Consider the following 25,988-nt stretch of genomic DNA (forward strand, 5'->3'; position numbering starts at 1 on the left):
GATAGGGGAGGACCTCCTCCCCTTTCATATGACTCTGTTTTGTCAGATATTTTCAGGACTGGCTGCAAAGTCCTCCTCTGTGGCCTAACAGTACTGCTCCTTCCTTGTGGGGTGGGGAGGTCAAAGAGCCAGTCATTGAGTTCCTGTTAGAAATAGTCCTTCTTCCCCTTACTATGGGAAACCAATTGATTACTGAGCTATCACGGGTCACATCCGGGCAGAGGTTCTAGGTTTTATCCACTCATGGACTTTGGTTGAGTGTCCATCTCAGAAAAGACCCTGTGCCCAGATATGTTTGGTCCTTGTGGAGCTCCTATCCTTTCCACATCAAACTCCCCTTCTTTCATATGATTCCCTGCACTCTGCCGAAGGTTTGGTTATGAGTTTTAGTATCTACTTTGGAACACTGCTAGGTAGAGTCTTTCAGATGCCTTCTGCGGTAGACTCCTGTCATACGTTCAATGCATATCCCATTTGTCTTTCTAAATGAGGATTGATCATCATACCCCATGTCTGCTTTCTTGATTTTCTTCTTTCGGTGTATAGATTTCATTATGTTTATCATATCTTTTAGGTCTATATAAGCGAGTATATTCCATGTTTGTCTTTCTCCTTCTGGGATACTTCACTCAGAATGATCTTTTCCCACCATTTGCCTGCAAATTTCATTATTTCCTCTTTTTTGATTGCTGAGTAGTATTCCACTGTGTAAAAATACCACAATTTCTGTATCCATTCCTCTGTTGATGGACATCTGGGTTGTTTCCAGGTTCTGACTATTACAAATAAAGCTACTACAAACATGGTTGAGCAAATGTCCTTATTGTGTACTTGAGCAAATTTTGGGTATATGCCTAGCAGTGATATAGCTGGGTCTTGAGGAAGCACTATTCCTAATTGTCTGAGAAAGCACCTGATTGACTTCCAAAGTGGTTGTACCAGTTTACATTCCCACCAGCAGTGGAGGAGGGTTCCCCTTTCTCCACAACCTCTCTAGCATGCTTTGTCACTTGAGTTTTTCATCTTGGCCATTCTCATGGGTGTAAGGTGAAATCTTAGGGTCGTTTTGATTTGCATTTCCCTAATGGCTAATGAGGTTGAGCATTTCTTTAAGTGTTTCTCTGCCATTCGATATTCCTCTATCGAGAATTCTCTGTTTAGCTCTGTTACCCATTTTTTAATTGGATTACTTGGTTTGTTGCTTTTCAGCTTCTTGAGTTCTTTATATATACTGGATATTAGCCCTCTGTCAGATAAAGGGTTGGTGAAGATTCTTTCCCAATTGTAGGCAATTTCCCAATCTGTAGGCAGTCGCTTTGTTTTGATGACAGTGTCCTTTGCTTTACAGAAGCTTTTCAGTTTCATGAGGTCTCATTTATTGATTGTTGCTCTTAGAGCCTGCGCTGTTGGAGTTCTGTTCAGGAAGTTGTCTCCTGTGCCAATGAATTCTAGGCTGTTTCCCAATTTTTCTTCTAACCGATTTAGCGTATCTGGTTTTATGTTGAGGTCCTTGATCTACTTAGACTTTAGTTTTGTGCAGGGTGATAAATGTGGATCTATTTTCATTTTTCTGCATATAGATATCCAATTAGACCAGCACCATCTGTTGAAGATGCTATCTTTTTTCCATTGAATGGTTTTGACTGCTTTTTCAAAAATCGAGTATTCATAGGTATGTAGGTTTATTTCTGGGTCTTCTATGCGGTTCCATTGATCCTCCTTTCTGTTTCTATGCCAATACCATGCAGTTTTTATTACTATTGCTCTGTACTACAGCTTGAGATCAGGGATGGAGATACCTCCAGATGATCTGTTGTTGTACAGGGTTGTTTTGGAGATTCTGGGTTTTTTGTTTCTCCATAAGAAGCTGAGAATCTTTTTTTCAAGGTCAGAAAATAATTGAGTTGGTATTTTGATGGGAATTGCATTGAATCTGTAGATTGCTTTTGGCAGGATGGCCATTTTCACAATGTTAATCCTACCAATCCATGAGCATGGGAGATCTTTCCATCTTCTGAGATCTTCTTCAATTTCTTTCTTCAGAGACTTGAAGTTTTTCTCAAACAGGTCTTTCACTTGTTTGGTTAATGTCACCCCAAGGTACTTTATGTTATTAGTGGCTATTGTGAAGGGTGTTGTTTCCCTAATTTCTTTCTCGGCCCTTTTGTCTTTTGTGTACAGGAGGGCTTCTGATTTCTTTTTTTTTTTTTTTTTTTTTTTTTTTTGTAGTTAATGTTGGATTTTTTTTTCAATGCAGTTTATTCAGGAACCTTGAACAATCTTCTGACCCTGGGGAAAGCCAGCCCATAGCTTAAATAGCCTCTGGGTAGCCAACCCCAGCATGCCACGTGGGCAATGCAGATAGGTCCACATACACGGAAGCAAGCCAGATCCTCAGCCTTAGCCAAATATGGAGTTGTTTGTGACAGAGAGCACTCACCATCGGGAAGGTGGAAGGCGGAAACCAGCTCCATCTTTAAGGCACGGCATTACACAGCTCTCTAAAGTGCCCCCCTTTTTTTTAGACGCATCAGGCAAGAGTAGAGGTCTGATCTCTGATATTAGAAATAAATTGGGACTTTGTACTGCTGTTCATTTAGGTGTCATCCACCCAAAGAGCATCCGATACCTTTTTCTCAGAGGCGGGACCTGGGGCATCAACCCGCATGCAATCAGACATGCTCTTCTCTGGGTCGAAAGCAGCTGACCCTGAGTGCAGTGCTTAGCCTCGCATCCTGAGCATAACATTTTAGCTCCCATGCTTGGGGAGACTGTCCTGCTTCAATGGCTGTAAAGGCCTGAATGGTCATGGCTGCATTACGCTGTTGTGAGACTCTAATCTTGCATATACACCACAGGCAAACCAAGGAGACCAACACCAGAAGGCCTGCTAACGCTCCCATGCCCGCCCATTCCTTCAGATGATTCATGACTGCAGCAATCCATGATGATAATCCTGTGGCTAGTCCTGTGTCCACTCTAGTAAAATTTACCATGACAATGGCCACTCTCAGCTGCTCCATCATAGTATCGAATTCTCCAGTGCAATTACCTAAAATATAGCTAGACAATTGTTTAGACAGATTTGCAGCACAGGAAAAATTCTCATATTGTATGCTAGTGATACAAAGTCCAGCATACTTCCATTGACAGCCAAGTTGAGCGATTTGCCATAGGGTATCAATTTGCTCCTGCACGAGGTCAATCCTCTCCATTGAGTTTGATGTTGGCTGTAGGCTTGCTGTATATTGCCTTTACTGTGTTTAAGTATGTGCCTTGTATCCCTGATCTCTCCAGTACTTTAAACATGAATGGGTGTTGGACTTCGTCAAATGTTTTTTCGGCGTCCAAGGAGATGATCATGTGGTTTTTCTCCTTCAGTTTGTTTATGTGGTGGATTACATTGATGGATTTCCGTATGTTGAAGCACCCTTTCATGCCTGGGATGAAGCCTACTTGGTCCTAGTGGATGATATCTTTGATGTGTTCTTGGATTCGGGTTGCAAGTATTTTATTGAGTATTTTTGCATCAATGTTCATAAGAGAAATAGGTCTGAAGTTCTCTTTTTTGTTGGGGCTTTGTGTTGTTTGGGTATCAAGGTGACTGTCGCTTCATAGAATGAGTTTGGTAATGTTCCTTCTGTTTCTATTTTGTGGAATAGTTTGAGGAGAATTGGTATTAGCACTTCTTTGAAGGTCTGGTAGAATTCTGCGCTGAAACCATAGGGCCCAGGGCTTTTTTTGGAGGGGAGACTGTTAATGACTGCTTCAATTTCCTTGGGGGATATAGGGCTATTCAGTCTTTCTACCTGATCTTGACTTAATGTTGGTAGATGGAATCTATCAAGAAAATTGTCCATTTCGTTTAGATTTTCAAATTTTGTGGCGTATAGGCTTTTGTAGTATGACCTAATGATTGTGTGGATTTCTTCAGTATCTGTAGTTATATCCCCATTTTCATTTCTGATTTTGCTGATTTGTATAGATTCTTTTTAGTTAGCTTGGCTAAGGGTTTGTCTATGTTGTTGATTTTCTCAAAGAACCAGCTTTTTGTTTCATTGATTTTTTGAATAGTTTTATTTGTTTCTAATTGATGTATTTCACCCCTGAGTTTGATTATTTCCAGCCTTCTGCTCCTCTTGGGTGTATCTGCTTCTTTTTTTCCTAGGATTTTCAGTTGGGCCATTAAGTTACTTGTATGTGGTGTTACAAATTTCCTCTTGAAGGCACTTAGTGCTATAAATTTTCCTCTGAGCACTGCTTTCAATGTGTCCCATAAATTTGGGTATGTTGTGCCTTCATTTTCATTGAGTTCTAGGAAGTCTTTAATTTCTCTCTTTATTTCTTTCTTAACCCAGCTGTCACTGAGTAGCAAGTTGTTCAGTTTCCATGTGCGTGTGGGTTTTTGGTTATTTCCGTTGTTGATGTCCAGATTTAGTCCATGGTGGTCTGATAGAATACAAGGGATTATCTCAATCTTTTTATATCTGTTGAGGCTTGCTTTGTGACCAACTATATGGTCTGTTTTGGAGAAGGTTCCATGAGGTGCTGAAAAGAAGGTATACTCTTTTGAGTTTGGGTGAAAAGTTCTGTAGATGTTTATTAAGTCCATTTGACTTAGGGACTCTGTCAGTGCTTTTATTTCCCTATTTGGTTTCTGTCTAGTTGATCTGTCCCTTGGAGATAGTGGGGTGTTGAAGTCACCCACTATTAGGGTATTGGGATCAATGTGTGGTTTAAGGTTTAATAATGTTCCATTTATGAATGTAGGTGCTCTTGTATTTGGGGCATAGATGTTTAGAATTGTGATGTCCTCTTGGTGAATTTTTCCTTTGATGAAAATGTAGTGCCCCTCCACATCTTTTTTGATTAGTTTTAGTTAAAAACCTATTTTATTAGATATTAGGATAGCCATTCCTGCTTGTTTTTTGGGTCCATTTGCTTGAAAAACTGTTTTCCAGCCTTTTACTCTGAGGTAATGTTTATCATTGTTGCGTAGGTGTGTTTCTTGGATGCAGGAGAATGTTGGTTCCTGTTTCTGCACCCATTCTGTTAGTCTGTGTCTTTTTATTGGAGAGTTGAAATTTGATGTTGATAGATAATAATGACCATTGAATGCTATTTCCTAGTATTGTAGAATTGGCGATGTTACTGTGAATCATTGCTTGTTTGCTTTTGATTTTTGTTGGAAATTATCTTTAACCTATGTTTTCTTGGGTGTATTTGTTTTCATTGGATTGGAATTTTTCTTCTAGTATCTTCTGTAGGGCTGGGTTGCTGTTCAAATATTGCTTAAATTTAGTTTTGTCGTGGAATATTTTATTTTCTCCATCTATGTTGATTGAAAGCTTTGCTGGGTATAGTAGTCTAGGTTGGCATCTGTGGTCCCTTACGGCCTGCATGATATCTCCTCAGGCCCTTCTGGCTTTCATAGTTTCTGATGAGAAGTCCGGTGTGATTCTGATAGGTTTGCCTTTCTATGTTTCTTGGCCTTTTTCCCTTGCTGCTTTTAGTATCTTTTCTTTGTTCTGTAGATTAAGTGTTTTGACTATGATGTGGCGTGAGGAGTTTCTTCTCTGGTCTAGTCTATTTGGTGTTCTGTAGGCCTCTTGTATGTTTGTGGACATCTCTTTCTTTAGGTTGGGAAAATTTTCTTCTATGATTTTCTTGAAAATATTTTCTGGACCTTGTAGCCTGGACTCCTCTTCTTCTTCAATTCCTATTATTCTTAGATTTTGCCTTTTCATGGCATCCTTGATTTCTTGGATGGTTTGTGTTTGGGATTTTTCTGCTTTTGTTTTTGCTTTGAGAGAAGTATCAATTTCTGTGAGTGTATCTTCAGCACCCGAGATTCTCTCTTCCATCTCTTGTATTCTATTAGTGATGCTCACCTTTGTGATTCCTTCTCTTTTCTCTAAGTTCTTCAGTTCCAGGGTTTTCTCGGTTTGTGTTTTCTCTATTGATTCTAATTCTGTTTTCATGTCTTGCAACATTTCCTTCATCTGCTTGAATGTGGATTCCTGTGTCTCCAAGATAGTCTCTATTTTTTTGTTTGTTTCCTCTCTTAGTGCCTCTGCTTCTGCCTCCAATTGTTTGGCTATATTTGCATGTGTTTCTTTAAGAGCTTCTTCGTTCACTTCATTTTTCTTTGTTTCTATTTGGGAGGCCAAATCTTTAAGGGATTTATTTGTATCCTCTTTAACTGTTTGAATCTCTATGACTATTTCTCTGAGAGATTTGTTGGTTTCCTCTTTATGTGCCTCAAATAACTGGATAATCATAGCTTTAAAATAATTTTCTTGTGTTTCTGCTGAGTTGGAGTGTCCAATAATTTTGGAGGTTGCCGGTGAAGCCATGATATCTTGATTTGCGTTGGTTGTGTTCTTTTGCCGACCTCTGGCCATTTGGCCGTAGTGTTCACTGTCTGTTCCTGGATTCTGCAGGTCAGACTGGTTTTTCTCTGGTAGCTGGAGAATTCTTCAGAAAAATGGGTGAGGTCTGGTCGTTTCAGTGTGTGTGTTGGTTATTCAGCTATACCTGTAGAAGGAAAGGTCGCAGGCACAGAAGGGCAAATGCGGGGCAGCATGTGTTTGAGCATGTGCTTGTGGGTGTGTCCTAAGGGACAGGGTGTTGGAGAATGAAAAGGCCTTCAGTGTGTGAGAGGGGTGCTTTGCAGGCACTGAAGTTGTTGCAGGCGCTAAGAGATCTCAAGTGCTGTTGAAGAATGCACGCGCATATTGATTTTATAGGTCTGCTGGTCTTTGGTGTCTATTCAGCTGGTTTTCTGCCACTGAGGGGTTGGATGGCCCATACAATCACTGGCTGGGCAGCCCTGTGTAGTCCGTGCTGCCACTTGCATTCTTGGGATCTGGGAAGGGTTGTATTGTGGATCTGAGTCTCTGTGGCTAGCATTGTATTGGGCGTGTGCTCTGGCGGGGTGGAGTTTCAGCAGTGCATGCACTCCTGCAGAGCCAGGTGGTGGTGGTAGTGGGGGGGGTTATTCCATGGGTCAAGAGGTCAGCGAAAGGGCACTGGGTGGGGTGTGTTCTCCTCTGAGTGGTGGCGTTCAGCAGTTTGTTACTGCTCTCCAATGCCACTGTGGGGTCTGGAGCCCTGCCTCCCTGCCTCTGCCCATCTTGGGTCCCGGACACTGAGCTTTGCACCTTTGGTATCCAGGAAGGATTGTATTGTGGATCTGAGTCTCTGTGGTTAGCGCTCAGTGGTTGGAGCTCTGTGATTGGGCCTGCGCTCCTCCTGTGAGGAGGTTTCTGGGCTTATTGTGCTCTGGCCGCTTGGGACGTGAGCTCCGCTGCACTTCCTGCTGCGGTCTTGCCTCGGGATCGCATCAGCGGGGTGGGGAAGGGGACGCTCCTTGGGTCCCGAGGGCCCTGAGCATCCTGAGCGGGGCCCGGGTGGGACGTGTGTCCAAGGAGGGGGGGTGGTGTTCAATGGTGGTTACCGCAGACCGCCACGGTAGGAGCCCAGAGCACTGTCTCTGCTGCCTTAATCCCCCCCATGTGAGCTTTGTGCTCAGCTGCCTGGTGCTGTGTGCAGGTTTTCCCACGGGAGGCCCAGACAAGGGAAGCACCCTATTTCCTTCCCGGAGAAGTCCGCACCCAATCTAAGTCTACAAGCACTCCACGCTTCTGGGGTGGCCCCTCTCCTTTAGAAATCCCAAAAGTCCAAATTCTAGCTTCGATTAACTCTCCACTCACCAATTCCAGAGATTCTTGTCTTCTGCCTCTCCAAAATGGTGTGCTCTGCTCACCGCCATCTTGGAGCCCGCCCATATAGTTTAATTTTGTAAGTCAGTTGTTTAAAAAAAGGTCTGTGTTGCACCACAGGATAACTAGTTTAGAATTAGAAGAGTAGTAGAAGTTGCAAAAAGTAAGTGGGTTTTGGTTTTGGTTTTGTTTGCTTCACTTTTTTGCATAAGAAGAAGGTAAAATAAGATTTTTATTCCCAAACTGCAAACATGGGTAAAGAACAGAGGGGAAGAGTTTCCTTCCTTCAGTGAAGCACAAAGCAGACCTGCTTTCTAAGAAGCTCCCATATAGCCCCCAAGCTCTGGTGGAGTAGGTAACCATAGCATCTCCTGGAATGTGACAACATTGGTACTCCAGAGCCATATGTTGGCCTACATTTTCAAATCTGACCATAATGAAACTCAATCCTTAAACTTTTCAAATTAAAAATAATGAATAACAATGTCCTTTTTGTTTATGTGCTTCTACAGACTGTTATAAGTGTCAGACTAACAATCAAATTTGTAGCCATTTATTCGATTCCCAGCCAATACACCAAAAAATTTAAGACCTGGAGTCTCACTGCTCAGGATCGCGCCCTTCCCAGGAACTCTCACAGACCACACCTCGATGCAAAAGCAAGAGATTTTATTGCTATCATGATAGGGTCACCCCTCCAACAGGAGGAGTGCAAAGCACAGGGTTTTTATACCTGAAAATCAGATCACTTTTGCTCTATAGTTTACAGCTGGTTGTAGATAGTTTACAGCTGTATGTTTCTCAGAACAGTTCACCCTGCCCTTCAAGAGCTCTCTGCACCTGGCTTCAATTCAAATAATCAGTTCTTTTTCTCATTCCCAGGTGTTCCTTCATTCCCCCCTTTTCTTTTTGCCCCAATTTTAACCCTAAAATTGTGGCTCAACCTCAGGGAGCAGTTGATACTGTCTCTGGAGCATCAGGACCTGAACTGCATTTACATGTTCCCTGAGGAAGGCGAGTACTGTCAGAGAGTTTATTGTTCCTGATGAGTTTCAGTTTTAGCAGGTTGCTGGAGGATTAGACTTCCCAGGTGTCTGCAGGTTGATGAGCAGGCTTAATGTGTGACTCATGGATCCAAGCTGCAATGCCCTCTACTTTGACGGCAGTTGGTATAGTGGTGAGCAGGACGTAATAATGACCCTTCCAATAAGGTTCCAGATTCTGGCTGCAGTGTCTTCGCACATATCAGATCACCGACCTGGAACTGATGGGGCACCTCCAAGAACCTAGGTGCATATGCACTGCCATCCTTCCAAATTTCTTTCTGAATAAGCTTCAGTCCTTTCAGCCTGGACAAGTCAGAGTTACCACTAGTTATGTCAAGGGGATCCCCAAGAAGAGTCTGGGGAGAAGGAACCCCATATAGTAGTTCGAAGGGAGTCAGGCCCAGTAAGGAGGGAGTATTTCTGACTCTAACAAGGGCCAAGGGAAGGAGCACCACCAAGTCACTGCCAGTCTCCATGGTCAATTTGGTGAGAGTCTCTTTTAGAGTTCTATTCATTCTTTCTACCTGTCCTGAACTTTGGGGTCTATAAGCACAGTATAATTTCCAATTGAGCCCCAGAAACCTGGCCACCTCCTGACTTACCTGAGCAATAAAGGCTGACCCATTGTCTGACCCAATTACCTTTGAAATACCGAACCCAGGAAAAATGTCTTCCAGAATCTTTTTGGCTACAACCAGAGCAGTTTCTTTCTTTGTGGGAAAAGCTTCCACCCATCATTCTGACAGGGTTCACACTCCCGAGTCACTCTCTCAGTCAGGACGGTGAGGTTTAGTATTTGGTACTGGGATTGGCAGGCAATTTCAGCCAATTTCTCTGCCCCCAAGTGAGTCCACTTATGCATCTGAGTTATTAATTTCTCAGCGTCTTCCTGTGGTAGAATGACCTTACCTTTGGAGTCAATACATGCCCCCACACCGGTGTCAAATATCCTGTTTTTGCTGTATTAGCTTTAAGTCACTTTCTGAGTAGTTTAGTCATTCTTCTCTGGGCACCTCAGCGGTCAGTACCACTGGGACACAGTTTCCTCTGGAGGCTGCTTTAGCCTCCTGATCGGCCATGTTATTCCCCTTTGCTGCCCTGGAAGTTCCCTTCTGATGTCCCAGGCAACGAATAATGCTTACCTTGGCGGGCAGCAATAAGGCATTGAGCAAAGCCAGAATCTCAAGTCCTTTCGCCATCCCTGTTCCTCTGCCAGAACCTGCAAACAATCATGCTCCAGGAGCTGGATTTCTGGATCCAGGAATAAGGTGGCAAGGTTTAGCCCTGTCACCAGGGCAAAGGTGACTCTATTGTTATTCAAGAGCAAAGCCTGGTAATGCGTCATTCGGGCATTCATGAGCCAGTGATCAGGTGGCTGCCTTATGACACTCTCAAGAGCATGAGAAGCATAGATAGTGAGATCCTGTCCCAGAGTCAGTTTGTACTAGTGCTGTCACTGCCGCTATTATTCACAGGCAGGTTGGCCATCCTGCTGCTACTGAATCAAGCTTTTTGGATAGATAGGCTACCAGTCTCTTCCAGGGTCCAATTTTCTGTGTTAGCACCCCTTTTGGCCATTCCCCAATTCTCGGCCACACAGAGATGGAAGGGTTTGGTCACACCAGGGAGTCCCAATGCTGGGGCCGACATTAAGGCTTGTTATCAAATGCAGCTTGTTCATCCTTTCCCCAGATGAAAGAGTTGTTGCCCTTTGTAAGGGCATACAGAGAGGCTGCCATCTCAGCAAATCCCAGAATCCACAGCCAGCAAAACCCCGGTGTACCTGTTTCCTGCAGAGCTGGGCCTTTTTCGCCTATGCTCTGTAGCAGAGCTCACGCAGCTCTGGCAACAGCCGGTGGCTTCATCAAATATCATCCATGTAAGCTGGCCCAAGACCCCTGAATCCAGGTCTTTCCATTCGACAAACAGGTGGTATTCATCTTCCAGTTGAATCTTCAGCACCTGAATGGGATCCCCTTTATTGTCTGTCACCTGTGGGCCATCTGGTCTAAAATAAATATGGTCCCCCACCTTAGTTATGATATCTCCCTCTAATAGCGGGTACGGGCACTCGGGGACAACTAAGAATGAGTGGGATACCCAGCCCACTCCAAGGTCCACTGTTCTTCAGGTAGTCCATGAATATTGATTACATCCAGTGGATCTTTGGACCCATGATTTTTTCTCTTTTTTAGCTCCTAAGTCTTGTAACAGAACAGAATGCTGGGCGCCAGTGTCCACCAAGAAGTGGACTGGCTTTTTCTTCCTTTTGGACAATCCTTGATCCAGTGTCCTTTCTCCTTGCAATAGGCACACTGATCCTTAGACAGAGGGCCCCTCCAATTGCTAGGAACTCTCTCCCTATCATTACGACTCTCCTGCATATGGTGGCCAGGATCTTAGTCAACTTTCTGTCTTGCCTCTCATCCCTTTTTTTTTCTCTCGCTTCCTGCTCTTTCTGCTTTCTTTCCTCTTTCTCTTCTTCCATCTCCCAGCTGTAGAAAACCTTTTCTGCTACCTGCACTAAATCCTTCAATGATTTGTCCTGTAAATCCTCTATTTTCTGGAGTTTTCTATGAATATCTCTGGCGACTGGTCTATAAAGGTTATATTCACCATTGCCCTATGCTCATCTGAGGTAGGGTCATAGGGCGTAAACCAGCAGTAAGCCTCCATCAGCCATTCAAGAAAGGCTGCAGAGGATTCATCCAGCCCCTTAACCATCTCTCTTACCTTCGTCAAATTGGTGGGCTTATCGAGCGGCCCCATGGAGACCTGACATTACAGTCTGGCAGTAGACTTTCAGGTGCTCCCTAACTCCAGGTGTGTTGTAATCCCAGTTGGGGCAGGTGAGGGGAAAGCCATCATCAATCCCATTAGGGAGGACGTAAGGCCTCCCGTCCATTGCTGGCACATTCTTACTCGCCTCAAGGAGAACCCGCCCCTGTTCCTCGGTAGTCAGGAGGGCCTGCAAGAGTTGCTGGCAATCATCCCAAGTAGGCTGGTGTGAGAATAGGACAGATTCAAACAAATCAGTTAGAGGTTGAGGATTTTTGGAAAAGGGAGTTATGGGCCTTTAACTTATTGATTTCCATTGTCATCTGGCAGTACCCTGCTGCAGATCTGCTGGGGGATTAGTGGGGGAAAGGTCAAAAAGAAGTCACAGTCTGTCCCATAACAAAGTCATCCGTCAAGAAAGTCAAAGAAGCAAGAACGATAGAGACAAAGAGAACACGACAGACAATTCAGATAAGGATGCCCTTACGGGTGGTACCACAGAATTCTAATTGAGATGCTGCCTCATGGCAGCCATCTCTGATGAGAAACAGATGGAAGAAGGACCATCATGGACCTAGCCTCCCCACATGGAGAGGCTGCCTCCTGGCAGCTGACTCCTACAGATGCAAGGAAGTCCTTCCCAGACCTAGCCTCCCCAGATGGAGAAGCTGCCTCACAGCGGCCATCTCCTACAGATGGGAGGAGGACCATCACAGACCTAGCCTCACCAGATGGAATCTGGAGCATCCTCCAGTTCCCAGATACAGAGTGGTATAACAGAAATCAGACTACTTCCAAGCTCGACCTCCGATCCCAGTCTGATGAGGATTGGGAAGGGGCACGCTGTTTCCTGGCCAAATGAACCAAAAATGTAAGACCTGGAGTCGCACTGCTCAGGATTGCACCCTTCCCAGGAATTCTCACAGACCACAGCTCAATGCAAAAGCAAGAGGTTTTATTGCTATCTCGATAGGGTCGCCCCTCCAAAGACAGGAGATGACCACGAACATGCAAAGCACAGGATTTTGTTTTTTTTTTTTTTTTTTTTCAATGCAGTTTATTCAGGAACATTGAACAATCCTCGGACCCCGGGGAAAGCCAGCCCACAGCTTAAATAGCCTCTGGGTAGCCAACCCAGGCGTGCCACGGGGGCAATGCAGATAGGTCCACATACATAGAAGCAAGCCAGATCCTCAGCCTTAGCCAAATGTGGAGTTGTTCGTGACAGAGAGCACTCACCATCGGGAAGGTGGAAGGCAGAAACCAGCTCCATCTTTAAGGCATAGCATTCCGCAGCTCTCTACAGTTCCCCCTTTTTGTTTTAGACGCATCAGGCAAGAGTAGAGGTCTGATCTCTGATATTAGAAATAAATTGGGACTTTGTACAGATGTTCATTTAGGTGTCATCCACCCAAAGAGCATCAGACCCGTCCGATACCTTTTTCTCAGAGGCGGGACCTGGGGCATCAACCCGCATGCAATCAGACATGCTCTTCTCTGGGTCCAAAGCGGCTGACCCTGAGTGCAGTGCTTAGCCTCGCATCCTGAGCGTATCATTTTAGCTTTTTATGGTATCCAACCATGCTTGGGGAGAATGTCCTGCTTCAATGGCTGTAAAGGCCTGAATGATCATGGCTGCATCACACTGTTGTGAGACTCTAATCTTGCATAAATACCACAGGCAAACCAAGGAGACCAACACCAGAAGGCCTGTTAACACTCCCATGCCCACCCATTCCTTCAGATGATTCATGGCTGCAGCAATCCATGTTGATAATCCTGTGGCTAGTCCTGCGTCCACTCTGGTAGAATTTACTGTGACAATGGCCACTCTCAGCTGCTCCATCGTAGTATCGAATTCTCCAGTCCAATTACCTAAAATATAGCTCAACAATTGTTTAGACAGATTTGCAGCGCAGGAGAAATTCTCATGTTGTATGCTAGTGACACAAAGTCCAGCATACTTTCATTGACAGCCAGGTTGAGCGATTTGCCATAGGGTATCAATTTGCTCCTGCACGAGGTCAATCCTCTGATTGAACACCATCAAGCTTCCTTTTAGTTGAGCATTAATTCCTTTATGTACAACTAAGGAATGAGCTACATTGGCTAAATGATTATTCAGGGTCTGAGCCGTCTGCCCAGTATGACTCATGGCTAATGCCCTGGTGGTAGCTCCAACAGCCGTCAATGAGATGGTAGTAACAATGGTGGCTGTAGTTCCAAGATCCCTTTTCTGTCTGAAGAGAGTCATAGCGTGAGGGGCATCAATGGGCATAGGCACCCAGTGAGGCATGCGAGTAACCAGGGCATACCTAACTTTACTAGCATTCCAGCATTGGGCAAAAAAGCAAGTATCATTACCACAATTACTTGGCTCTATCTGGCTAATAATGAATAAAAATGGGGGATATAGACAAAGAGGTGTGGGCTTATAGGAAATATTATGAGAAGCCTTAACCCCTCGTTGGAACATCCTGCATCAGTTCTAGAACTAGCAGTGGTGGTGTCCGAGGTCTGAGTAGGTTCAGGAGACCATTGCCCCCAGGGGCGAGACGTGCTCCATGCCAATTGACTAACTCCATGTTTTCCTCCAATTTTGAAAGTCATTTAAGAGTCCAATTGGGTTACATAGTAATGTGAAGAGGGACTGCCTCTGACATACTCTGATTGGCCTGCTCTTTGATCACCTCCCTCTGGGGGGGGGGAGCAGCCTTACCAGGCCACAGTAGAGGACAATACAGCCACTTTTGATGTGAACTGACAGACTAAGATCAGAAAGGAGAGGAGAACCTCCCCTATTAGTGGACTTGGGGAGTGGCATGCAAGCAGAGGGAGGAGGGAGGGTGGGATTGGGATGGGAGGAGGGAGGGGCTTATGGGGGAATGCAGAATGAATAAAGTGTAATTGATGAAAAATTTAAGAAAAAAGGGAAAAAATAATAATTTAAGCACAGGGTTTTTATACCTGAAAATCAGGTCACTTTTGCTCTATAGTTTACAGCTGGTTGTAAATAGTTTACAGCTGGTTATTTCTCAGAACAGTTAACCCCGCCCTTCAAGAGCTCTCTGAACCTGGCTTCAATTCAAATAATCACAGTTGTTTCTCATTCCCAGGTGGTCCCTCAATTTAGGTTTGTAAAAGCAAACCTAACCCCCTGGCAATGGGCAAAGTGACAGCTTGAAGGTGGTTTTCCTCTAATATTAATCAGGGGTACAGAAGGCAGCCCTTTGTTCATCATAGCTTGATGCCTGTCTTGGTGACCAAAGCTGTTTTATGCATAGGACACATAAAAATCAAATCCAGGCAGCACAAGGCTGGAAGAGGAAGACAGACAAAGACCTACATTCTGCTATGCCAAGCAGTGTGGATGGGGAAAGATGCCCACAGACCTGACCTCCAGTCCATGGCAAGGCCAAGCCATCGACACACAGCAGCAGACATGACATACACAATACTAATGATTTTACGTAAGTGTTAGGGAACAAACTTTTTTTCATGAACATTCACGAATAGAAAAATAGAATGCAATCACATTGTAATTCTTATACTGCTTGAAAGATTTTTTGAGATGTTTAAACTGCAGGAGAAAAAAATAAAGTTATTGGAGCTTATTGAAGCTTGCTTCAATCACCGTGTGTGTGTGTGTGTGTGTGTGTGTGTGTGTGTGTGTGTGTGATTCCCTTCCCTCAGCACAGAAAATCTCTTTGAGAGCCACAACACTCCCAGCTGCCAGCTACAAGCAGTTCTGGCCCAGAGAACCAAGTTGCGTACCCTCAGAGAATAGCCTGCTGAGTGATCAGTCGCTGAATCTACACCCTGTCTCAGTTTACCCTTGGGATGTCGAAGCTGGCCTTGAACACCCTGTCTATCCCATACTTAGTTTTAAAGCAGTCAGTCACCTCCTCTGCCTTGCCTACCACCATACAGAGCAGCATGGGAGGAGGAAGAGAGACAGAGATCCGTGGACTGCCATGATCTGCTCTCTGGGCACACTGTACAAGCAGGCCATAGATACCCCCTTGTACTACCCCTCCCACTTATAGGGAGCTATCCTTACCTGGCCCTACCTGAAGGTCTTCCTTTCACCCTGGAGGTTGTGAATCAAATAATTATACCAGAGACCTCCTTATGAGGCTCTGATTCAAAGATGCTCTTGACACATCTGCCCCTGCGCTTACTTGGAGACAAAATAATCAGAACAAAGTGAACTTAAAAAGGTAAACAATATTTGATTGACTAGAGAAGTTGGCAGCAGATCAAATTAAAAGTCTCTACCTACGACAGATGGACAAAGAATGGTGTGGATTAATGATAAAAGAGTAAAATATTAAAATTTACCTTTCTTAGAAAAAGTAAACTCATACAGGGCCACTGTGGGGTCATATGACCAAGGGAGAAAAGAATAGCAAGATTAGATACATAAATAAATTCTACAAATATATAAAATATAAACATTATATTATGACAGAAGTTAGCAAATAACCACAGCAACTTTAGCTTAAAGACTTTTCTTGAGCCTGATGACAATTAGCACTCTGACTATTAAAAGTTGATAATGCACTGCTTGGGACATGACAACCTGCCTAGGCTGGCTTGGATGTTTCTTTCTGTCTAGTGTCCTTGAAAACACAAAAACTTTCAGTCTGAGACAGGCTGTCATGCTTTGGAAAATTATGCCCTTGAAACTGTAATATTGTTAAAAATTAGGTTATGGGATTAATGAGGGAAATTGATTGTAAAAGGTAATTGTATTCTTACATGATTTATCAATAATGACTAAACTTATGACCAGAAGTTGACCTGGGACAAAATGATATGATCTGTTTTGGAACAACATGCATCTTTCCCTGCCGACTAAATTCTGTATAAATGAAGAAGCACCCAGGCCACCAGCCAGTAAGGATATAAAACTGATATCCTCCTGATCCCTGTGCCTGACTCGTTCCTCCCTCAACACTCTTGCATCTACCCTTCTTCAGGCTCTGACCTCATCCAGGGCTGGGCCCCGGCAACTGATGATTCCACAGCAACACCATCACATGCTTTCTCCTTCTGCCACGTCTATCCCATACTTAGTCTTAAAGGCATCAGTAACCACACTGGCCTCTTCACACAAACACACACATAATTATTAGAAGTTTCTTAGCATTTCTTCCATTAAGACAAATGACACATTTTGAAACTGAAGCAAGCTTTTTTTTTTTCTTTTTAAAGACTTTTTCTGATGTGTATGGATTTTGGCTGCATGCATGCCTCTGCACCACATGCATGCAGTACCCATGAACAGTAGGGGGCATCAGACCCCTAGGAGTTAAAGGTGGTTATTAGCTTTCATAGAAAAGCAGCAGGTGTTCTTAACCACTGAGCCATTTCTCCAGCCCCTGAAACTGAAAGTTCTCATCACTGTTAATCTATCTTCAAAACTCAGCTTCCTCTCCCTTTCATACAGCCTTTGATCCAATTCTAGCTAGAAAGATTTGGATTTTCACAATTTCAACAGTTGAGATTTAAACCTTCCAACCTAGTGATTTCCAAGATTTTGTGGTGTGAACCACATGATGGCCACTGCTGCTTGACAATGTCTGGCATATGAACATCACGGATCACAATCCTCCAGCATCCTTTTACTTTCATCTTTGACGATTTTCATGGTGTGTTACGGCAGCTTCCTTATGCTTTTTTTCCTTTGACCAATTTTGTATAAGCTTTGGTGGAGAAAGTGAATGTATACAATGGCAACCTCCAAACAAAATAATTCTTTGAAAAATTAAAAAAATTGGAACAAAAACCTCTGCCACCGTGGAACCATATAGTGTGATAACTCTGCCTACTCCCACCCAAGAATCCCCACTGTGCCCCTCTGTTCACACCAAGAATAAAGTCAAAGATTTACTAACTGAAAGATGGTTCCAGGAAATCTTAGGCACTTACGCCTGGTCCAAAGGATGAAAGCACGCAACTGAGAGAAAACAGTGGGCCCAGACTGAGTCTGAGACCTTGGCATGTGAGGGCAAGAGTTCAGTTATTAAGTATAGAATAGTACCGACGATTGGGTTATTCAGTAAGTGACTGACAGGGTGAGCGGAAAGATCTGGTGTGCCCCACAAGGCACAGATTCTGTTAAGTTAGACTGGCTAGAACCCCCTGCCATACACAGGAGCATACATTGAAGGGATTAGGATGGCATGGCATAAGGAAAGAAGAGTAAGATATTAGGACCTTGCCTTTGGGGAGTATGTCAGAAGAACAGGCTCATATTGTCAGACTAAGGCACAAAGAAACGCAATTGGGAAACAACTCAATGCTTATTATGGCACATGATACAAACACGGCCCCCTGAGGAATGAAAATTGCTCTTATAGGTTTGTTTCTCAGGACTCAGTGTCTGGCATCTCCTGACCACAAAAGCTGAGAGTGTGAAGGAGAAAATATAAAGGGCACCTGGTGGGTTTGCTGAACCTCCTCGGAGAACAATGAGGACTTAAATGCTTGCTGAACTTTCTGCTTTTGCTTTAACTAAAAATATTGTAATAAAATTGGTTACCTCTTTCATTTTGGGTGTTAAAAATAGGGCTAAATGGGTTAAAAAAAACAATCTGTGAAAAGATTCTTAGACTCGTAGAATCTTAGAAAGTCTGCTTTCAACATTTTCTATAACTAAGCTACTATGCAAATATAGAGTATACAAAGGTGTAGCCTTTTTCAATGGACACACACAGTCCCGATTTACCCACCTGGATCAGACTGTGTCAGTCTCCTTCCCTTGCCAACTTTACTCCTCCTCTTCAGGACCTGAACCCCGCTGGAGCTAGACTCTGGTAATTTTGGATCCAAGATCTTGTATCTCTCAGGATTTCAACATTGCAGAGTATTTGTCTCTCTAAATAAGGTTAGTCCTGGGTTAATTTGGTCAACCTACCTGGCACCACTCATTTGTGAGGTTATCAGTGAGCAAGAAGTGGTACCATGTGTCTCCTCACAGCCCTCTACTTCACACTTCTTTTAATACTTTGAACTTTTCAGACCTTTAATAGACAACGTATTCACCAGTGTCTACAACTCCACGCACACTCAAACTTGGGTTGTTCCTCATCCCCAAAAGGCAGAGCATTCAGATTGTGTATAACACTGGAAGCTCCACACAATGGGAGGATTTGCCCTTGCAGGACCAATCCGACTGTACTGCAAGCAGCCGCCATTACAACATACTCCCAAATACCAAAGTAACTCATCTGCAAGTCAACTTTGGGCTGCTAAGGTCACAAGGAGTGATCTCAGACACAGGAAAGAGGCACAGATCCAGCAGGAAAAGGTGACAAAAGGCTCAGGCTAAAACAACTTTCGCATATCCTTAGCCCTTCAATCTCATAAATGATTGATGTAGCAGATACCTGGCCTCACTGATAAGATACCAGAATCCAGCATTCCGACACTTGTATCTCAGTCAGGGTCTGTGTCTTCAATCACTGTGTGGAAGCATGCCAGAAGCTATCTTACAAAAAGTATGATATTCTTTGACTAGCTCTGGTCAGGAACTCAGGTAAGCTACTTTTTTATTCTCCCACTGGTACCTTATCCTGAAAGTTCTAAGATCAGAGGGTATGTAAGGGCTTGTCCTACTGACCTCGGGAAGTTGTAGCACAGCCTGAACCTGCTTCAGCATACTTTCCCACACCAGGTCACACCCAAGCTGGCAGTCTTGTGTCACCCCAGTATGTTGATTTTGACAGAATGTTCCAAGGTGGGACTATTCTGTGCCCACTGCCCACTGAGGCCTTCCCTGTGATTAGATGTAATAATTACAAAATGCAATCATTTACCCTTTACTGATCCCCTCTTTATTTCTCAAAACATGTGCTCACATACTAAGAACTCAAGACCACCTGGATCAGCTGTGTGCAGAGACGCAAGATCTGGGTGCAACAGTTAGAACTGCTGTAACTTCATGGTAGAGTTCTCAGGAGTTCCCTGACATTTCCCAGAACTTGTCTTGTTTTCCTATGGATCAGAATGGGAACGGAGGTTAGTGAAAGAGCACTTGCCTAACAAGCACAAGGTCTGGATTTGACCCCAGCCTTTCAAAACAAGTAAACACTGCAGACCCTGGAATTTTCTGAGTGATAACAAACAATTATGCCATTCCAAACCTATCCCCTTCCCTGAGATGTGAGAATACATTTATTTCTGTATTTCTTTGTGGGCTGTGATCCTTACAGATTTGGGAGAACATTTCTTTATTTGGAGGAACTGGGCTTTGGGGAACAATTTATTATGCAATGGGAGATAAGAAAGTTTCAAACTTCCTTATTAACAATTATAGTACTTGTCTTCTTGGTCAAGGAACTCAGTGGATGCTGTGCCAAACACCAAGTATGCTTACCTTAATTATTTTCAGAGGTCAGGGAAATAATCACAGGTCCCTATATTCACTCACTCTAACAAGAAGGCTATGTTGATGTTTTAGGTCTAAGAGTTTCGACAGTTTCTAAGAGTTGGTTGTATCCAACCAACAGGCTCTGGAAATAGCTTACTGCCTCCATACTGCCACTACACTGTTAGCTGAGGAAATGGCCGAGGGCCCTGTGCAGGCCAGTTTTATTCTTGCCAACTTGACACAAACTACAATTATATGGGAAGGGGAACCACAGTTGAGAATATACATCCTTAAAATTGCTCTGTTTTAGTTTTTATTGCAGGTTCTTAGTTTTATCTTTTGGTCTTTAGTGTCTTTTACTAATTAATGGTCGATTAGTATGTGCAGGCCCAGCCCATAGGAGTGGTGCCACCTCTCATACAGGATCTTGGGCACTATAAGAAAGCAGACTAAGCAAGCCACACCAAGCAGGTCTATAAGCAGCACTCTCCTGCCTCCAGGTTCCTGCCCTAATTTCCTTCCATGATGAACTGTGTGGTGGTCTGAATAGGAATCTCTCATAGAATATTGAGTTTGAATGGTTGGCCCGTAGGGAGTGGCATTATTAATTAGGAGGTATGACCTTGTTGGAGAAACTGTGTCACAATGGGGTAAACTTTGAGGTCTCAGAAGCTCAAGCCAGTTCACTTCCTGCTGCCTGCTGATTCAGATCAGAACTCTCAGCAACTCCAGCACCATATCTGCCTACATACTGCTGTCATCCCTCCTATGAGTATAATAGAATAAAGCTCTGAACTGTTAGCCAGCCCAAATTAAATGTTTTTCTTTGTAAGAGTTGCTGTGGTCATGGTGTCTCTTCACAGCGGAAGAAACCCTAAGACAAACTGTGATGTGGAAGTGGAAGTGAAAAGAATCTTTCCTTCCCAAGCTGCTTTTGGGCATTGTGTTTTACCATAGCAAGAAAATCCTAAGACAGATCTCTTTGGAGAAATATAGGAGACTCATTCCTAAAAATACTTGCCTTAGACCTGAAGAGATGGTGCAGCAGTTGAAAGCACATGCTTTTCTTGCATAGGACATGAGTTCAGTAGCCAGAGTCTACATGGCAGCTCACAACCATTTGCAAGTCCATTTCCAGGAGATCCGATGTCCTCTCCTAACCTCTGTAGTCACTGAAGGCGCATTGGTGCACTTACATGCAGGCAAAGCATAACCACACACACACACACACACACACACACACACACACACACCCCGGATAAATAAAACAAGGCAAATAAAATCACTTGCCCTGATAATGCAGCATGAGAAAACTAGGCTGCTCTTCACTTTTAGGTTTCAGTTCTAATAACTGACGAATCTGGAAACTAGACAGGGGACAAATAGCAATTTGGAGGGCGGAGACTTTTTGCCTTCCTAATGATTCTTGCTTTCAGTGGCTATTCATCTTACACAATGCCTTTGTTGGTTTCGCCCATTTGCAGTCAGCTTTGCCTTGTCTTCTTAGCCATCTCCATCATCCCACCAGCATAGGTACCTCCAGCAGGCACTCCAACCTTGCCATTCCTTCTGACAACCACACCAACTTTCTTCTGGGGCTTAAAGCATCCTCAGCTCATGCTTATTCCAGGCCTCACCATCCCTCATGTCACTGGAGAGTCCGCTTCTGTATTCGCAGCTTATGCCATCAACCCAGGCTGTGGAGGAAGGTCAAATCTGAACAGTTCATACATCCTTCTCTCCAAGAAGTAGTAGGCCACATTCCATATTGGCCAAGGAACTAAGTAGATGTCGTGTCACTCACCAAGTACACTTAGGCCAATTATATTCAGAAGTCAGGAAAATGATCAAAACAAAACCAATAAAAACACGTACCCTGATATTGCAGCATAGTGTACCACCTTGGTAAGTGGCACATCATTCAGGCTCTCCCACAGAACAGTCATTGGTGGGTTTTCCAGCCTTACCTAGCACATCCTTTTCAGAACACCTAGTCTGACAAATATGCAATATTACTTCTACTTGAGCCATGTCAAATCTGACATTCTGTTTCAGGTGGTCTTGATGGTAAGAGCCATTTTAACTCCATATTTGGACCATCTCCTGGAGATCCAACCTTTCACTTTTCTTCTCTTTAATTCAGCATCTTCATATACAGATCCATATTCTCCTGGTTACCAGGGGATGTTATTTGATTCTATAAGGACTTTGGAATGTTAGCAGCTTCCCTGACGAAGTCTAATGTGTCCCTGGATGGTCTATATTAATTTGTTGATATATATATATATATATATATATATATATATATATATATATGTCAAGAGGGGAGGGCAAATCCAAGGGGACATGTTTTCTCCTCAATGAGAGGCCTCAGGGCTGCCCTAAAGCAACAAAAGGCAACAAAAGCCCTAAAAAGAAACAGCCTCCTCCAACAGGTTATAATGACTCCAGGAAAAAATAATTCAAAGATTTTTCTGGTACTAAACCAACATTATCCCACACTGAGCCCTGGCTTAGGCATAGCAGAACTGTCAAGGTTGAAAGTTCAATGATTCCCTCCCCTCTAATCATTAACCCAAGTGACATGCTTCCATGTGTATAAATGAAGCAAATTTGTTCTGGCTTAGTATTTCTAACATTGATTTTCCAGAACTGCAACATTTAATCCACCTTTTCTTATATGAACTTCAAAACAGTTTAAAGTTAAGACTAGTTGGTTGGGAGGTAAGAACCTAAACATACCAGGTAGAAATCATTGCAAATAATATCAGAGTAAACACCACATTAGCCCCCTTTTGATGTGAAATCCTTAGGATCCTTTGGCCTAAACATGGCTCTCTGATTTCTTCATCTTCTCCTGAGATGGCTCTCTGGCTTTCTGCTTGATTAATTGATGACTGACCTTTACTAGGAACTTCTCTAAAGCCACTGGAAGTGAGATGCCCTGTTTGTAAGATCAGCTTCTGAGTAACAGCCCCTGTCAGGTGTGCCCATGGGCAACAGAAAGCTATGAATGTGGCTCAACTAAAAATTGAAAACTTACTTGAAATACTGTGAGGTGTTTCTTCCTGTGTGATTGTTGTAACATCATTGCATTGCTCTTAGGCATCAACTCTTCAGCAGCAATACCGTGTCACAACGACAACGGGCGGGTTACACAAGCATGTAGCCACGGTAGATAAATGGAAAACATCTGATTTTCACACTGAGGAGAAAAGCTGAAGGACCATCTGTTACCAATCTCTGCACTCTCTGCCACTGGTGGTCACACTCCTGAGTTATCACACCTTCACACAGTCTGCAAATAGACTATTATGCATGCTTTATGACCAGCTAGTGAAGCTCTCCACCTATTAATTGGGAAGTGTGGTGATTTGAATGAGAATGGCCCCCATAGGCTCATGTTTGACCACTTGGTTCCTATTTGGTGGAACTGTTTTGGGAAGAATTAGGAGATGTGAGTTGTCTTGTTGTCGGAGGTGTATCAGTGCAAACAGGCTTTGAGGTTTCAAAAGACATGCTCAGTCTTTCTGCCTCATGCATGTGGACTAAGGAGAAAACTCTTGCTCTGTCATCCTGGAGTCTAACCCCCTGCAGCCATAAGCTAAATTAAATGTTTTCTTCTGTAAGTTGCCTTGGCCATGAAGATTTCTCACAGAAATAGAAAAGTTTCTAAAACTGGAAGTTTTATTCCTTCAAACTCAAGGACAATGTCACTAAAACAGAGCCAAACATCTCAGATTAGTTCAGTGGTTGGATTGCCAGTGGTCCCAACAAGCACTGAACGCTTGGTTCTGCTGGCCTTGTTGGAGAAAGTATGTTACTGGGAGCAGGCTTTGAGAGTTTAATGACTCCACACCATTTCTAGTTCACGCTCTTTGATTGTAGTTAAGGATATAGGCTCTGAGCTCTCTACTCCAGCTGCCATGCCACTTGCTGCCATGCCTTTCTGTCAACACTGTAAGCCCAAATAAACTTGATCTATGAGCTGCCTTCATCACATTTTACCACAGCAGCAACAACAGAAAAGAAGTAACTAAGAATATTTGTTTTACTCAGTGATGCTTAGATCAAGTCTCAAACACGTAAAGACACATGCCTTGTTCATAACAGTCTTCTCATGCCTGCAACTCTTACAACTAAGAAACCAAACTGAGAGACCAAAGGATTAAAAATCAGTGGCTATTATTTTAAAATTTAAAGTACAAGCCTGAACTAAGGCCAGCCAAATAGAGATATGTCCAGCCACCTGCAGGGAAGAACTGGCCTTAATGCCCTGAGGGGAAGAACTAACTTTACCGCATTCTTTCCTGCCTTCTAGTTATATAGTTGCTAGGAAACCGACCCATATGACCAAGCCAGAACTTGTAGTCTTGGCGCCTAAAATGGACCAATCATTTCAAAAGTCAATTTCCCTTACCTAGTCCTGTAACACCAAAGCACATAAGTCCCTGCTTGTGGTTTTGCCCTATAAAAACCTTGTTCCCCTAGACTGTAGGGCCGCATTTCTCTCCTGTTTCCACCAGGGGTTTGCATTCCTAGTTCAAATACGTATACAATTTTTAAAAACTCATGTATTTACAGTGGAGTCTATTTCTGGTCTTTTGGGGTTCGTGAACTGGGCACAGCATTTTGAGGGCTCATCCTGCAACCCCAAGACTCCAGGAACCTGACCCAGAGGTTTTTATGCTGGTGGTGTCATGTCTAAATGTCTCTGTGCAGTGTCTGTGTGTACATGTACTTTCTGTCCTCTATTCTGAAAATTCCTCAGGGTTCGAGGTGTTCGTATCTGGGCAGCATGACGTGATCAAAGAAGATGTGCTGGTGGTTACAGCTGCAAAAGTTCAGGGGTACACCCCTGGCTTCTTTTGGCAGGTACAGTCCCACCATAGAGAAGTAGTTCAGAACCACCTAGTGCGAAGGTTGGTGGGCCTGAGCTTCAGTGTCTCCGTCTGCGTCTGTTTTTGTTTTAGTTGAGGGAACTTGTTTTGGCGTGCACATTTGTCTAGTCTGTTTTGTTTTCTGTGTCTGTTGGAGTGAAATTGTTAGACCTTTGCCAGACACACTTCCACAGTTTCCACCATGGTGGTGCACAGCGACCTTGCATGCCCAGCTCTGAAAAGGCTGGGGCAGGGTGTACCCTGTGAGAGTGGAGCCATGCTGGGTTGGCCATGTGCCAGCTGTGCAAATAGCATGCCCACTCAGCTCCAGGTGGCCAGCGCTGGCAGGCCCAGGTTGCCTGGTCCCAGCGAGCACAGAGATGACTGGAGCCCCAGAGAGGTGGCAGCGGCAGGAGAGGACTCCCATCCTGCACCCCTTGATGCCCAGCATGGGCTCGGTGAATGGGGACACAGCCCACCACCCCCGCCACACACTCCCCTAGGGTGCGGTAGGCCACCCAAGGTAGGGTTGCACCTGGCCCCGGGCCTGCTCACCACTTAGCTCCTCGCGCCCTGGGCCAGGAAGTGGTGGTGCCCAGCAACACTGCATGCTATGGCACATTCCCCAATGCAGTCAGGCCTGCTGGGCATGCAGGAATAAAAAGTTGGGACTGTGATTGGAAGGATGTTTGGGAAGTATTCTTGAGCCTCCGCTTGTGTGATTTGTAAAACCTGACACTGCTGGACTCCAGTGAATTCAGCTGCAGCCGCCAAAAGCTTCTGCCTTGGACTGAACTCAGACGAATCAGTTTTAGCCTCTTCAGGGTGGATGTCGTCCCTGCCTCGGAGGAATCGGTTTTGATCAAGTAAGAACAGTTCTCTCTGTTTAAGTATAGCCGTAAGTATGGCCATTATATGTTTGTTTTGACTGATCTTAAGTGGTTAATATGCTCAGTATGTCTTGGTTATAGATTAACAGTTATTTGGTATGTTTAAAGGTTAAATTCAAACTATTATTGTGCTTCTGTTATTAAAAAAATTCCAGAAGTTCAGAGTTTTGACATTGAACAATAGAGTTCTGATAAGTTGATGGAGCACTGACTGCTTATTATCCAGTCACAAGCTTGAGATTTTAATTGCCTTTTGGTTGTCTTCTGGAAATAGACTTAAAGGTGCTTCCCAT

At 43.8% G+C, this 25,988-nt stretch overlaps 1 non-coding gene across 1 annotated transcript; it reads left to right on the plus strand.

Moving 5' to 3' along the window:
• Positions 1–14,700: 14,700 nt before the first annotated feature.
• On the plus strand, positions 14,701–14,841 carry LOC132651585 (small nucleolar RNA SNORA48). The gene has a single exon (XR_009589175.1). It is a non-coding gene; the product is annotated as a small nucleolar RNA SNORA48 (small nucleolar RNA).
• The last annotated feature ends 11,147 nt before the right edge of the window (positions 14,842–25,988 follow it).

This window comes from Meriones unguiculatus, chromosome 1, assembly GCF_030254825.1.
Source record: "Meriones unguiculatus strain TT.TT164.6M chromosome 1, Bangor_MerUng_6.1, whole genome shotgun sequence".
Classification (NCBI taxonomy): domain Eukaryota; kingdom Metazoa; phylum Chordata; class Mammalia; order Rodentia; family Muridae; genus Meriones; species Meriones unguiculatus.